Below are 15,319 nucleotides of genomic sequence, written 5' to 3' on the forward strand. Positions count from 1 at the left end.
GAGGCTCAGCAAGGCTGTTAGGGAGCCGGGAGCCCCACCTCCCACCTGGTCAGGTGGGGGAGCCAGGCTCAGAATCAGCAGGTAGGGTGGCCTGGGTGTCCAGTTTCTCTTGCTCTGACACAGCTGGAAGTCTAGGGGTGGCAGCTGGCAGGGCAGGGCCCTCTAGGCATCCTGCATGGCTCACTGCTCCCTGGAGGGCACACCGGGCCAGGTGGGGCCAGGAAATGGCTGTCCTTGGAAACATCTGGAGTGGCCAGCTGAGGCAGGAAGGCCCTGGTGACTGTGGGAGCAGGGCCGGCAAGGCCCAGCTTCCTTCGTCCTGACCAGGACCAGCACGGGATCGTCCTGAGGTGATCATACTGGACACACCGCTGGGTGTGTGTAAGTGCAATCGCCTGTAGGCTCACCCCAATCCAACCAGGGGGCCAGCTGTACTGACCCCATCGTACAGCTAGGGAAGCTGACCACAGAGAGGTCAAGCAACCTTCCCTAGGTCACACAGCTAGCAGGGGGTGGAGCCAAGAATGGGCCCTCTGCTCCTATCTTCATTGTACTGCCAGGGGTGCTAGTCCTGGGGCTGCCCCCCATGACTGACTGCCTGTTCCTGGAGACCTTCTTATCCCTCCCTGGGCCTCAGTTGACTCACCGGAAGTGAGGGCGTTGGACTTGAACAGGTTCTTAAGCGAGGGGGTACCTCAGAACCACCAGAAGAACTGAAGAACCCCCCTGGACCTCCCTCTGTGAGCAGGACCAGGGTCGTGCACTTTGTAAAAGTCTCCCGGGTGACACTCCCAGGCTGAGTCTTGAGACCCTCCAACCAGGAGAACCCCGTGGTCCTCCCATGACACCAGAGTCCTCCCCGTGCTACAGCTGGAGCAGAGAAGCTTTGATTTATTCGTGTTCATTATCGGTGCGCTCTGCAGAGCTGTGGGGAGGATGGGCTGGCAGACCAGGTTGCAAATGAAAACCAAACACATTCTAAATTATGAAAAGCGTGTGTGCACACACGGGCACACACACACACACACACACACACACACCCCTGGAAACCAGGAAATTTCATTCACATCCAGAGACCTGGATGCCGTATCCTTGGCAACACAGTTTGTGAGCACCAGCCCAGAGTCTGGCCTTATGCTGGGCTCTTTTGCTCAGTGACAGACAGGTCTCCTGGGCCCTGTCCCTTGGGAGTGGTGGGGAAGGCGTCAAGGCCCAAAGGGAAGGCAGATTTGAATCACAAAGAAGTATGAGGGCGAAGGGACATGGGAACTGATCAGGACACGGGGAAAGAAGAGCAGTCAGAGGTGGCAAGGCAACCCAGGTGGACCTCTCGGTGGTGGTGGCTCATCCTCCAAGGAGGTCAAGGTCCTACTCACTGCTTCCAATCTGGCGGGACACCCCGCCCCCTTATTGTATGGGTGGACGGAGCATGTCCAGGGTGCACAGGCCGTGAAACAACGGTGAGTAGGGTTACAGACACAGAAGGGGGAGAGGGGAGAAAGTTTGGAGCAAAATAACGGCCGCTCCAGGTGCTGGTTCTCGAGCACTGCCTGGGAAGGCAGTCGCCTGGTCTCTGCTCGGCCACACGCACATGGGCCAAGGCCGGGGACACTTTCACACACCAGGAGACAGGAAGCACACGCAGCCCGCGCTGGGCTTATCCCCTTGTGCCAGGATACCTTCCTGTTTCCGACCCCAGTGTGTGCTTCTTGGTTCTGCTTAAGCATGTGGGTCAATGGCCCCCTGGTGTGCCGCAGCTTTCAGACCCCACGGGCGGGGGGGAAGTTGGGGTCCCTCCTCTGCATCAGGAAGTGGGGTGTGGGCAGCCACACTGCCTGCATTGGTTTTGGAGTGGACCAGCTTTCCTCTGGCCAACGACAGCGTGCGGCCTCCTGGGCAGAGCTTGCGTGGTCCTGAGGGGCGACACAAAGCCAGGAGAGGGGGCCGTGGAGGGGGCGTTTCATCTACCAGGCGTCAGGGGCACAGGGTCCTTTGAGCCATTGGCTTTTCAAGGGCAGAGAAAACAATTTGAAACCTGGAAAAAGTCACGTTTGGCTGTGAAATATGAAAAAATATTACAAAATTATAATCAATACAAGTTTAATTAAATATCTACAGAATGTCACGTTCTGACTGCTCGTCAGCGGGGACGCGGTTTGACTCCTACCTCATTGGCTGTAAATCGTATTTGATGAGGGACACGGGGGCGCCTGGAGGTGCTGGGCGAGGCGGGAGGGGCTCTGTATCGGTGTCCTGGGCTGCCCTGACTAATGACCACCAGTCGGGTGGCTTAAAAAAAATGACAGAGGCCCTGGCTGGTTGGCTCAGCGGTAGAGCGTTGGCCTGGCGTGCGGGGGACCCGGGTTCAATTCCCGGCCAGGGCACATAGGAGAAGCGCCCATTTGCTTCTCCACCCCCCACCCCCTCCTTCCTCTCTGTCTCTCTCTTCCCCTCCCGCAGCCAAGGCTCCATTGGAGCAAAGATGGCCCAGGCGCTGGGGATGGCTCCTTGGCCTCTGCCCCAGGCGCTAGAGTGGCTCTGATCGCAGCAGAGTGACGCCCCAGAGGGGCAGAGCATCGCCCCCTGGTGGGCAGAGCATTGCCCCTGGTGGGCGTGCCGGGTGGATCCCGGTCGGGCACATGCGGGAGTCTGTCTGGCTGTCTCTCCCTGTTTCCAGCTTCAGAAAAATACAAAAAAAATAAAAAAAGAAATGACAGAAATGTATTCTTTCACAGTTGTGGAGGCCAGAAGTCCAAAACCAAGGTGTCCGCGGAGCGGCACTCCCTCCAGAGCCTCCAGGGGAGGATGCGTCCTGCCTCTTCCAGCCTCTGGTGGTGGCCGGCCAGCCTCGGTGTTCCTGGTGGCGGCATCTCTCCGACCTCCGCCTCCACGTGTCCGCCTTCTCTGAGTGTATCTCCCGGGTCCTCTCCTCTTCTTGTAAGGACCCCTGTCACTGGATTTAGGGCCCACCCTCATCTAGTGTGAACTCAAGTGGATGACAGCGGCAAAGACCCTATTTCCAAATAAGGAAATAACCAGTCGGAGGTGCTGGGTGGACGTGAATTTGGGGGAATTTACTTATTCAGCAGACTATACAGCCACTAAGGTCAGAGTGTCTGGGGACAGGAAGGCCTGCAGTGGTCTTAAGGGGAAGGGAGGGGCAGTCCCTCGAAAGTCCGAGATAGGGAGTCGAGACGGCCCTGACCAGGAGCCAGCTCCTGCCTGGCTGACCAAGGCGCTGCTGGCTGCCCGGAGGGGAGGGGAGGGAGGGGAGGGGAAGGCGGGGAGAAGAACAAAGCAGAGAGGTGACCTGAGCAGCTGTGCAGGAAGGGATGGTGGGGACAGAGAAATGGCATAGGTGAGAGTCACAGAGTACCGATTCCAACAGCGATAGTATTAGTCAACATTTTTTTTTTTTTTTTTTTTTTTGTATTTTTCTGAAGCTGGAAACGGGGAGAGACAGTCAGACTCCCGCATGCACCCGACTGGGATCCACCTGGCACACCCACCAGGGGGCGACGCTCTGCCCCTCTGGGGCATCGCTCTATTGCGACCAGAGCCCCTCTAGCGCCTGGGGCAGAGGCCAAGGAGCCATCCTCAGCGCCCGGGCCATCTTTGCTCCAATGGAGCCTCGCTGCGGGAGGGGAAGAGAGAGACAGAGAGGAAGGAGAGGGAGAGGGGTGGAGAAGCAGATGGGTGCTTCTCCTGTGTGCCCTGGCCGGGAATCGAACCCGGGACCCCTTGCACGCCAGGCTGACGCTCTACCACTGAGCCAACCGGCCAGGGCCTAGTCAACATTTTTTGAGTATTCAGTGTGGACCAGGCGCAGCTCTAAGCTGTTATGAGTCCCTGGGTTCTCCGCCTGCCACAGGAAGCCAGTCCTGCTGTTCTCACACCCATTTTGTAGACAAGGACACTGAGGCTCAGAGTCAGGAATGTGCTCAAGGGCACACAGGAAGTGGGAGAGTTGGGATTTGAACCCAGAACCCCGGCGATCTGTTCTCATCCTCACAACCCAAAGCCGCCTTCGTATGGAGGATGTGGAGGGAGCAGGTTGGATAGGGGTGCAGGAGAGGGGGAGGCCAGCCCTCCCTGAGACGGGGGACGCCATGGAAGTTGTGAGTTTGGGGTGCGTTGAGGAGGTTAGTGAGAGACTAGGTCCATGTTGGACATGTTGCAGAGAGAGGGCCTGTGGGATGGACCTTGGGACACCATGGCCGCAGCGTGGGCGGTGGCCGGGCCCTGGGGAGACTGGAAATAGGATTTGGACCGTTTGCTGGGAGCCTGTAGACCAAGAATCTGAGTAGAACAGAACAACAGCCCGCCTCCCCCACCGCCCACACACCACGCTCTCCCGTGAGCAGCCAGGCCCTCCCTCCTACCTCTCTCTGCTTTGTTAACATCCCCTTGACGACGTGCTTCCCTCTGCGTGCGTGGACACAGCAGCAAGCGGTGCCTATTTCAGGACGTGCTTAGTCTTCACGTCGTTTCTTCTCCCACAGGTTCTATTCGCATCGGCTATTTGGCACAAGGTTTTGAGTTGTTGGTTCAAATTCAAAAATTGTTGGTTCCGTGCTAAATTCATTTCCCAGAAATGTCAAGCATCGCCAAAGCCAAGAGCGGGACGTGGTGTCCACGGTGTCTCTCTCCACGCCCGGAAGCGTCCCTCCCTGTGGCGGCGTGTGGAACCTGAACGGAGCGGACGGAGGGCTGCGGCCCCGCCTACCACGCACCCGACGGCCGCCTGTTTCATCATCCCCCTTGAAACGAGACTGCTTACTGTCCGATAGAGGGAAGAGGAAGGTGGCCGAGGCCCTCAAACTCTGGATGAATTGTGGAGTCAAGACTCACCTTCTGGGTGGAGCTGGACAGGCACCAGCCGTGTTCCCTGTAAAAGTGGCCATGGGTCTTTGTGCTGCCACCGAGAAAGGAGACCTGTGCTCTCTGTCCCTTCTCTTAGAATGTCTCAGGCAGACCCTGATATCTGTCAGCTCAGTGTGCTCACCTGCTCCTTGGGCGGGCTTCCTTCCTTCCTTCCTTCCTTCCTTCCTTCCTTCCTTCCTTCCTTCCCTCCCTCCCTCCCTCCCTTTGTTTTTGAGAGAGGGACAGAGAGAGAAAGAAAGAGAGAAGCATCAACTCATTGTTCCACTTAGTTGTGCCATTGATTGCTTCTCACATGTGCCCTCATTGGGGCTCGAGCCAACAACTCTGGGATCGAACCCATGACCTTGGCACTTCGGATGGCACTGTACCAACTGCACCACTGGCCAGGGTTCCTTGGGCATTGTGTGTGTGTGTGTGCGTGCATGTGTGACAGAGACAAAGAGAGACAGAGAGAGGGACATAGAGGGACAGACAGACAGAAAGGGAGATGAGAAGCATTAATTTTTTTGTTGTGGCACCTTAGTTGTTCATTGTGCCTTGACCCAGAGGGGGGGGACTACAGCAGAGCCAGTGACCCCTTGCTCAAGCCAGCAACCTTAAGCTCAAGCCAGCGACCTTGGGCTTCAAGCCAGCGAGCAACCTTTGGGTTCAAGCTAATGACCTTTGGGTTCAAGCCAGCGACCATGGAGTCATGTCTATGACCTCACTCTCAAGCCAGCAACCCCGTGCTCAAGCTGGTGAGCCCTCACTCAAGTCGGCAACCTCAGAGTTTCAAACCTGGGACCTACCTCTGTGTCCCAGTCCGATGCTCTATCCACTAAACCACCACCTGGTCAGGCTCCTTGGGCATTTCTTGATGCAAAATCCTGTGTACTGTTGTAAATACTGTGAGGAGGCTCTGGAGGGTTGAGGCTCTTGTGATGACGTCTATGACAGAGTCTGAGGCCACTGGCATTCTAATGCGGAGAGAACCCTTGTCCTCATGGCATTGGGAGTGCTCTCCCCTGGCTTCACATTTTCCGTTAAGTGGTTTGGGCTGTTTCCAAGCTTGAAGACACAGAACCGGGTCTGTCACTTTTGGGCCATGGGCCTGGGGACCTGGCAAGCAGCCACGATTGAGGGTAGGGTGAAAAGTGATGGGTAGGTGCCCCGTGGGGATGGCGTCAGCTCAGCGGTGAGCATTAAGGTATTCATGAGCATGGAGGCCATGCCTCAGTAGATAAAAATGATAAAAATAACAGTCCACTACTCACTATGTCCCCAACCCTGTGGTTAATGCTTTATATATATGTATTAATAATTAATCCTCACAACAGTCCTGCTGGTTACCAGCAGTGCCCTTGTCTGAGCCAGGGTCATATGCAAGTTTTATGAGTTCAACTGTGTCCCTCCAAAAGATGGTGAGGTTGTAACCCCCAGTACTTGTGAGTGTGATCTTATTTGGAAATAGGGTCTTTGTGGACGATCAGGTTAAGAGGAGGTCATTAGAATGTGCCCTAAACCAATGGGACTAGTGTCCTTATAAAAAGAGGGAAATTTGGACACAGAGGCAAGGACAGGGAAAAACCATGTGACAACAGGGAGCAGAGGGCCATTGACAAGCCAAAGAGAGGGCTCCCAGGAAGAACCAACCCGGCCGACACCTTGATCTCTGACTTCCAGCCTCCGGAGCTGGGAGATGATAAATTTCTGTTCAGCTGTCCAGACCATGGTATTTTGTGACAGCAGCCCGAGCAAACAAATAAAACAGCAAGTGTTTTACTAAGGAAGGTCTCCCACGGGAGGCTGGTGAGGAAGCGGGAGAGGCTGGTCAGGGAACGGGAAGAAGCCGGCAAGGAAGGGTGGGAGCTGAGGATCTTGTTTAGGGGGAGAGGGGGTGCCTGGGAACAACCTGTGGTTCACTTTTGTGAGATGAAGTCTGTGATATCAAGCTGATCTTAACAGACAATACATTATATAAATTGTGAGACCAGAGTAGGACACCTGGGCTGAGGGGAGAGTGGGACTCTCAGCTTCCTGCTTTTGTGTTTGAGTCCCATTCCTTCTTTCCTTCCTTCCTTCCTTCCTTCCTTCCTTCCTTCCTTCCTTCTCTCCTTTCTTCCTTCTTTTATTCCTTCTCTCCTTCATTTCTTCCTCCCTTCCTTCCTTCTTTTATTCCTTCTCTCCTTCATTTCTTCTTCCCTTCCTCCCTTCTCTCCTTCCTTCTTTTATTCCTTCTCTCCTTCATTTCTTCCTCCCTTCCTCCCTTCTTTTATTCCTTCTCTCCTTCGTTTCTTCCACCCTTCCTTCCTTCTTTTATTACTTCTCTCCTTCATTTCTTCCTCCCTTCCTCCCTTCCTCCCTTCTCTCCTTCCTGTCTTTCTTCCTTCTCTCCTTTCTTCCTTCCTCCCTTTCTCCCTTCTCCCCTTCCTCCCTTCCTTCTTTCCCTCCTTCCTTCCTTCCTTTCTCCCTTCTCCTGTCCCTCCCTCCCTTCATTCTTTTCTTCCTCCCTCCTTCCCTCCCTTCTCTCCTCCCTCCCTCCCTCCCTTCCTTCCTTTCTGCCTTCTCCTGTCCCTCCCTCCTTCCCTCCCTCCCTCCCTCCCTTCCTCCCTTCCTTCCTTCCTTCTCTCCTTCCTTCCTTCCTTCCTTCCTTCCTTCCTTCCTTCCTTCCTTCCTTCCTTCCTTCCTTCCTTCCTTCCTTCCTTCCTAAAGCATTTATTGAATACCTACAATGGGCCAGGCTTGCCAATTGAAGAAGCTTGAGGGGATTAAAAAAATAACTTAGGTTAACTATTTTTTAAAATTCTCTTCTCTATGGTTACGTTATCAGTATATAGTATGGTTACCTTCTTTATGTTCTTAATCATTTTTAAGCCCTTTCCCCCCAACCTTTTTGAATTAATTTTTCATACAAACGTGAAAACTATTCAAAAAACAAAACAGAAAGGTGTACTAGGAGAAGTGCCCCGTGCAGCTGCCCCCACTATGGGTAGGCCATTTATTACTTTTGAGGTTATCTTCCAGTGCTCTGCTCGCTAAAATCAGCAGATATATGTGTCTATGCAGCTACGTTCCTTTCTTTCTCGCACAGAAAAATAGCCGCACGGTAGATGCTTTTTCATACCTTGCTTTTTTCCACTTAACCATACATCCTGGAAATCGCTCCATAGTAGGACACAGAGACCTCCATTTTTAAAAACAACTGCACAGCATCCGTCATGCGAACGCGCCGTGGGCTTTGCACTGCCTGCCGGTGCCGAAGCGCTTATTACAGATAACGCCGCCATCCCTCACCGGTGTATCCGCGCGGGGCTGTCAGGGGCGTATCATCTTCAGGCTCGATTCCTGGAAACGGGATTGCTGGACTAGTGGAAGATTCACGAAGTTTTCCTAGTCTGATCATATTTTTCTCCAGGAGGGGGTTCCTCCATTTTTTCCCCCTCCCACCAGCAATGTATGAAAATGCTGATTTTTTTTGGGGGGGGGGGATCCTAACGGACAGATCAGTATAGACCTCGTCCTGTGATGCCCGGATGGTATTCCTCTATCCACAGGGAAATCCACCAGCGGCAAGGACGGGGAGCACACGGACGGACATACATGCATTTGGCCGCGAGATGTTTCATGCGTGTGTTCGGGTGGGGGAGGGGCGTTAGAAAAGATGGGAGTAGGGGACCTCTAATTCCCTGCACCAGAGAGCCTGCTCCTTAGAAAGATGTCCTGGCAATACCTTCCCTCACTCCACCTTGTCTGCTATCCCCTCTGAGAGGGCAGAGGTGGGAGGGAGAGGCCACAGTCTCTCTCATGAGGACAGCCACGAGGCCCCTCTGAGAATGAGCGAGGCAGGGCAGTGTCTGAATAGTTGACATCATCATGACTTGGGCTTTGGCCTCTGGGTGGACATGGCTAAGTGCCGGAGCAAGGGTCCAGGGTCCCTGCCAGGCCAGGGATGACACCCTTGTAACTGAGGAATCAAGAGAAGGTTTGGGGGCCTGACCAGGTGGTGGGGCAGTGGATAGATATTGGACTAGGATGCAGAGGACCCAGGTTCAAAACCTCAAGGTCTCCAGCTTGAGCGTGGGCTCACCGGCTTGAGCCCAAGGTCGCTGGCTTGAGCAAGGGGTCACTCGGTCTGCTGTAGTCCCCCCCAACCCCCGTCAAGGCACATATGAGAAAGCAATCAATGAACAACTAAGGTGCCGCAATGAAGAATTGATGCTTTTCATCTCTCTCCCTTCCAGTCTGTCTGTCCCTATCTGTCCCTCTCTCTATCTCTGTCTCTGTCACACAAAAAATAAAAAGAGGTTTGGGGATCCCAAGGGGGTTGGCCAGAGCATCAAGGAAACACTCAGGGAGCTTGGAGCAAAGGCCGTTCGCCATGTCACGTTCCAGTGTATTGACAACCCATGGAGTGGCACCAGAGCACACCAGCTATTTCAGTTATCTGTTGTTGCCTGTATTAGTCACCGACTGCCACATAACAAATTACCCCCATACTTACCAGCTTATCTCACAGTTTCTGAGGGCCAGGAATCTGGGAGTAGTGTAGCTGGGTGGCTTTGGCTCAGTGTCTCTTGCAAGGTTGCCCTCAAGATGTTGGTGGGACCTGCTGTCTTCTGAAGACCAGACTGGAACTTGTGACCTAGTCTCAGAAGTTACAGTTTGCTCACTTATAGTTTGCATTGGGTGTGGGGATCAGGCTGTAAGCAGGCAGAGTCGTTATAGCCTAAGGCAGTGATTTTCAACCTCTTTTGAGCCACAGCACATTTTTTATATTTATAAAATCCTGGGGCACACCACCTACCAAAATGTCACAAAATGACACTCTAACACAGTACATATTATACATATAGTTAAAAATATAGTTTCTAAATGTATTTATACTCACACCTGATCATGTCTCACGGCACACTAATGTGTCGCGGCACACTGGTTGAAAAATACTGGCCTAAGGCTTAGTTTTAAGATTAAGCCTTTCCCATCCTAACTGACTTTGTATCAGAGACTTCCTTGTTTTTATATTGGATTAAAGGTTTTGATTTCTACACTATAAAATGGGGCAGACCCGGAGCTTGCTCTCTTTCTCTCTCTCTGTTCCTGAGATTAGCATTAGAGAGGAGAGCAGAAAAAGGTCACATGGAGGAGAGGAGAGGCAGCCAAGATGGTGGAGTTCTGAAGGAGAAGCCAGTTTGTGCAGAGTTTGTGCAGAGAGAAGGAGATGGGGAACAGAGGTGAATAAGGCTGGTGAGCTAGAAGCCTTTGATTCTAGGAAACTCAGATAAGTCAGTGGCTTTGGGAGCCCTGAATGGAAAGGGAAGTGTTTTCCCACTGTGTGTATTTCTCGCCCGCCAGGTGTGAGCTAGGATTAAAGCTAATGGCCCACCAGTTCTTGGCTCCATTGTTTCATTACCATCTGTCCGAATCAAATGCGAACCTGCATGGGCCAAGTGGCTGTGATGGTGGCCGTGGCTACTGGCTTTACACATACCATTGTTTTCGTTTCAGGCTGTGCATTAGAAGTGAGTCACAAAGTCCAGCCCACACACAAGTGGTGCAGAATTGTTATAAAGTACTGCACCCCAGATTCTGAAAGGCACCGTACCTCACTTCATCGAGTCCACATAGAGACACCCAGTCCAGATAAATGTTGAAGAGTTTTATTGAAGGAGATTTGTTAAATATTTCGGCCACGTATGGCTGACACGGGGCAATTGCAGACCCAAATCGTGCATCCTGAGTATATTTCAGGGGCTGGTTATATACCCTTTGACTACATACAGGTGTGGGGGGAGGCATGATAACATGACATAATCATTAACAAGATTAACATTTAACAAGATTTATGTTACATTAACAAAATTAACATTTGTCTAGGGATTTACAGAAAATGTTAAAACTTTCAAGGTAATACAATCAAAGACATTCACAAATCCTTTCAGTATCTATCTCTCCTTCTATGCCTAGAGGCAGTGGTCCCCAACCCCCAGGCCGCGAACTGGTACTGGTCCGAAGGCCATTTGGTACCGGTCCGCAGAGAAAGAATAAATAACTCACATGATTTCCGCTTTATTTATATTTAAGTCTGAACGATGTTTTATTTTTTATAAATGACCAGCTTCCCTCTGTTACATCCATCTAAGACTCACTCTTGACACTTGTCTCGTAAATTCGACAATTATATTTAAAAATACCACAGTTTTTATGCCGGTTGCATAATTTTATTTTGTGCATTTATCCATCCCACCCTAAAGGTCGGTCCGTGAAAATATTTTCTGACATTAAACCGGTCTGTGGCCCAAAAAAGGTTGGGGACCACTGCCTAGAGGTACACGTTAATCTCAGGATTCCAGGAAGGGAGGGAGAGCTAAAATCGGTGTAGGGTGGTATGTAAATTCTGCCTCCTGTTGAAAGGGGAGAAGTTTTTCAGTTACCCTTAATCCTTTCAGAGAATTTAAGACCAAATAACCCTAGTTGTCCTTGTAAGTCAGGAGACTTCTATATTCCTTTTCCTCCATTTTCCAAGGAAAGGAAAGGAAAGCCTGACCTTTTCTCCCAGAATATTAATATTAATTTGCAGCTTTTCGGTACCTTACAACAGAATCAGGTTCCACTTTCCACTTTTTTTTTTTTTTTTTTTTTTTTTTTTTAATATTTTATTTATTGGTTTTTTTTAGAGAGAGAGGAGTGAGAGAGAGAGAGAAGGGGGAGGAGCAGGAAGCTTCGACTCCCATATGTGCCTTGACCGGGCAAGCCCAAGGTTTCGAACCGGCGACCTCAGTGTTCCAGGTCGACGCTTTATCCCACTGCGCCACCACAGGTCAGGCCCACTTTTTTTTTTTTTTAAAGAGAGTATTGAAAATTTTTATGGACATATTTTTATGCACCACACTGTGTAACATACCACCCCACCACCTGGTGGATTAAAACAACAACCATCTATTTATTCTGTTACCTGGGCTGGGCTCCGCTGGATGGGTCTTCTGCTGGTCTCATCGGGGACCTCCCAAGGAAATGAAGAGCCAGCAGGCCCTGGGTTCCAGCCACCTTTGCTCTCAGAAGCCCCTTTGAATGAGTGACAGGAAGACACTCAGGCCCTCCAGCCACTGTGACTGTGATTGAGGAGGGTGCCATGGCGGGTGGGGTGGGTGGATAAGGGTGTGGCTCTGCCACTTGGGAGCTGTGGACACTCCCTTGACCTACCTTCCTGGGCCTGGCCCGGGTTCCGCCCACATCGTCCAGGTTTGAAATGTTTCCTGGACGTGGCAGGAAGAAACCTCTGCGATCGCTCCGTGACGGGGATTTAAGGGTGCAGCCTGTATCCTGACGCACAAGAAGCTTTCATTTCTAAGCTTTATTGCGCGTTGCTTTGTTTTTTAGTAATGACTCACCTACAACTTCTGAACAAAGAATAATAAAAGTGACAGATCCTGGTACACGGTACACAGATTGCCACTTTGGATTTACGGCCCCCCCCCAACTTTTCCTGGCGCGACGCATTCCGTTTACCCGCCGGGGTCTCCATCCATCACTCTGTCTCCCGATGCGGCATCTGATCTCGCCGCCGCTCGTCCTCCCTCACGGGGGCGGAGCCCTCGGAGGTGAACTCGCGCAGGACTGATCTTTATCGTTTGGAACGTGTTTAAAGCAGCGCGCTGGCTGTAAAATCAGAGACGTTGCTGGGATGCTTGAAAAAGTTGGCTTTGAACGCCATAAATCTGGTGCCTCGGATTTATCCTGGAAAATCCGACAGCAGGAAGAGGCCCAGAGGCCCCCCGCTGGACGCTGAGGATGGGAGAGTCCTCCCTGCAAGGTGAAAACTTGAGCCGCGTGGGTGATACCGTCTCCCGCAAGCCGGCCCCTGTCCTCGGCCCTCCTGCACCCAGCCCCGCCCCGGGGCTGGGAGGAAGCCGGCAGGGGAGCCCCAGCTTCCCGGGGCTGCTGGAAACAAGGCCACGTTCGCCTGGGAACTCCTCCAGAAGCCACACGGCTGAAATGCAGGGGGATAAATGGCTCTCGGCATCGTTGCCGGCAAGACATCTGGGGAACATAGATTTCACCAGAAATTAGTCACTCTCAATTGCTGTATTTGGTTTTAACTTAGAATAGCACCTAAATCATTCAGCGAGGGAAGGGCGGGGCGGGGCAGGGGCAGGAACAGGCTGCCAGGCCCTGCATCAGCTTGAAAGAGTCACGGGCAGAAAAGCGGGGACATCTGTCTGGGGGTGGCCCGTTCGTTGGTAGCTTGTGGGACGCCTGGATTCCTTCTGCATTTGGTAAAAAAAAAAACACCACCCCCCCTACACACACACACAAAACAAACCCCAGGATGCGTAACTCGACTTTGCGTCAGGAACACACCTGCTCTCTTTGGCTCCAGAGCCTGTGGATTTGAAGGGAGGGGTTTTCTTCCATCTGAGAGCACTCCTCAACCCAACTCCCAGCCCCACTCTGCAACACAACCCCCCCCTCCAACCCCGCCCTCCTTTCCTCTCTTAAACCTGTTATAAGTAGGTTTTGTCCACACATCCCAGCTTCTGACGCTCATGACCTCCCTGCTGCTAAATCCCACAGCCGGTTCTCAGCCCTGGCCCAGTCCACTGTAAAGCTGCATCCTAGCCTGGGGTGGGGTGGGGCATCCTTCCCTTGGTTTCCTGGACCACCTCCTGCCTGGGAGGCTCCTGCTCACCTCCTGCCTGGGAGGCTCCTGCTCACCTCCTGCCTGGGAGGCTGGCTTCCCTCGCCACCTGCTCCTCCCTCACCAACCTCTGAACTGGGTCCCAGAGCTTGGGCTCTTCCTCTGAGGACAGCCCCTCCCTGGCTGAGCCTGAGAACCATCCCTTCATCAGTGACCCCTGAATGTGTCCCTCGAGGCCAGACCTCCCCATAAACTGCAGACTCACACATCCGATTGCCTTTTTGACTTCTTCACTCCGATAGCTACTTAGACTTCTGAAACTGACCACCCCATGCCCCCAAACGGAACTCCCCAGACCTCCTCCTTCCACCCGGCTTCCTTCCGAAGGACCTCTCCATCAAGTGCATAGCAGCTCCAGTTTCCCTGGCTCAGGCCCCATGCTTGGCAACCTCCTTGGTGTCGTGCTTCCCCTCACATTTCTCGCAAATCCACCTGCAAGTCCCACTTGCTCCCCCTTCAGGACAAACGCAGGATCCAACCTCCTCTGCCCCACCCTCCCCTAAGCCACCAATGTCTATAGGGACACGGCTGCATCAGCCTTTCCTGTGTCCACCTCTGTCCTTCCAACCTAATGTCAGCGGGACAGCCAGGGGGAAAGCATAAGGTGTGGCATGTCCCTCCTCCCTCCTCCTTTTCTGTTTAAAACCCTCTGAAGGCTCATGTCATAGAGCAAAGTCCTTACAAGGGCTGGCAGGACCCCTTTTCTGACCTCTCTCCTCTATGCTCAAGATACTTTTCCTGTGACTGGTCTCCTTGCTGTTTGAACACATGAGGCATGTTTAACCTCAGGGCCTTTGCACTGACTCTTCTCTCTGCCAAACACTAGTCTCCAAGACACCCACATGGCTCATTCTGCCCTCACCTCCTTTAAGTCTTAGCTAATATGTTACCTTGTCATTGAGGCCTGCTCTGATCACCCCACTTAAGATTTAACCCCCACCCCCTATATTCTATACCTCTCTAGAATTTACAGTCTTCTAATATACCACACAACTTATCTAACAATTGTTTAATATTAGTTATTTCTTCCCCCACTAGAATGTAAGCTCCATGAAGCCAGGGGCTTTTGCTTGTCTGTTCCTTGCTGTATCCCTCATGTCCTACCCCCCAGGAGCTGGGGTGAGCATGTGATGTACGCTCAGCCAATCAGTGTGTGCCATGTCCCAGGGTGAGCGTGTGCCTAAGCTCAATCATTCAGCATATTCCATGCCACCTGGGACACATGACAGGTCAGCAAGTGCCCGTGCTATTATCTGGCAAGTCAGACAGTCTCAGGCTGCACGCAGTAGGTACAGAGTTAATGCGAAGGGCTATTTCCCCAAACAAGACATGTTGTTGCCAAAAACCTTCCAGAACACGCTCCCCCTGCCTGTGCCTTGGGGTCCAGACCAGAGCTTATTCTGCCCCTGAGTCGGCGGCTGGCTGGCGTGTGCAGAGAGCCCCAGGCAGGAGTCAGGGAGGCCCCAGAGCCGTGAGCCAGAGGCCTTCCCTGCTGAGGCCTCATCAGGCCCGCAGCTTGGCAAGTAATTAACTCGCTTAATTAAGGAGTGACAGCTCAGGGCTCCTAGCCCGGAACGGGCGGGGGAACTGCGTGACATCCACCACAGAAAGGGTCTCCTGCACGGTTGTTAGGGCACATCAGGGGCTGCTGGGAGGAAATTAATTAAGAAGCTGGTTTGGAGCAGAGGTCTGCTCTACCCCTTGGAGCAGAGGCCTTGGCTTGGCGTGCTGCCCTGCGGGCTGCAAGGGGGGCTGGGGCCC

The sequence above is a fragment of the Saccopteryx bilineata genome, chromosome 4, assembly GCF_036850765.1.
Source record: "Saccopteryx bilineata isolate mSacBil1 chromosome 4, mSacBil1_pri_phased_curated, whole genome shotgun sequence".
NCBI lineage: Eukaryota > Metazoa > Chordata > Mammalia > Chiroptera > Emballonuridae > Saccopteryx > Saccopteryx bilineata.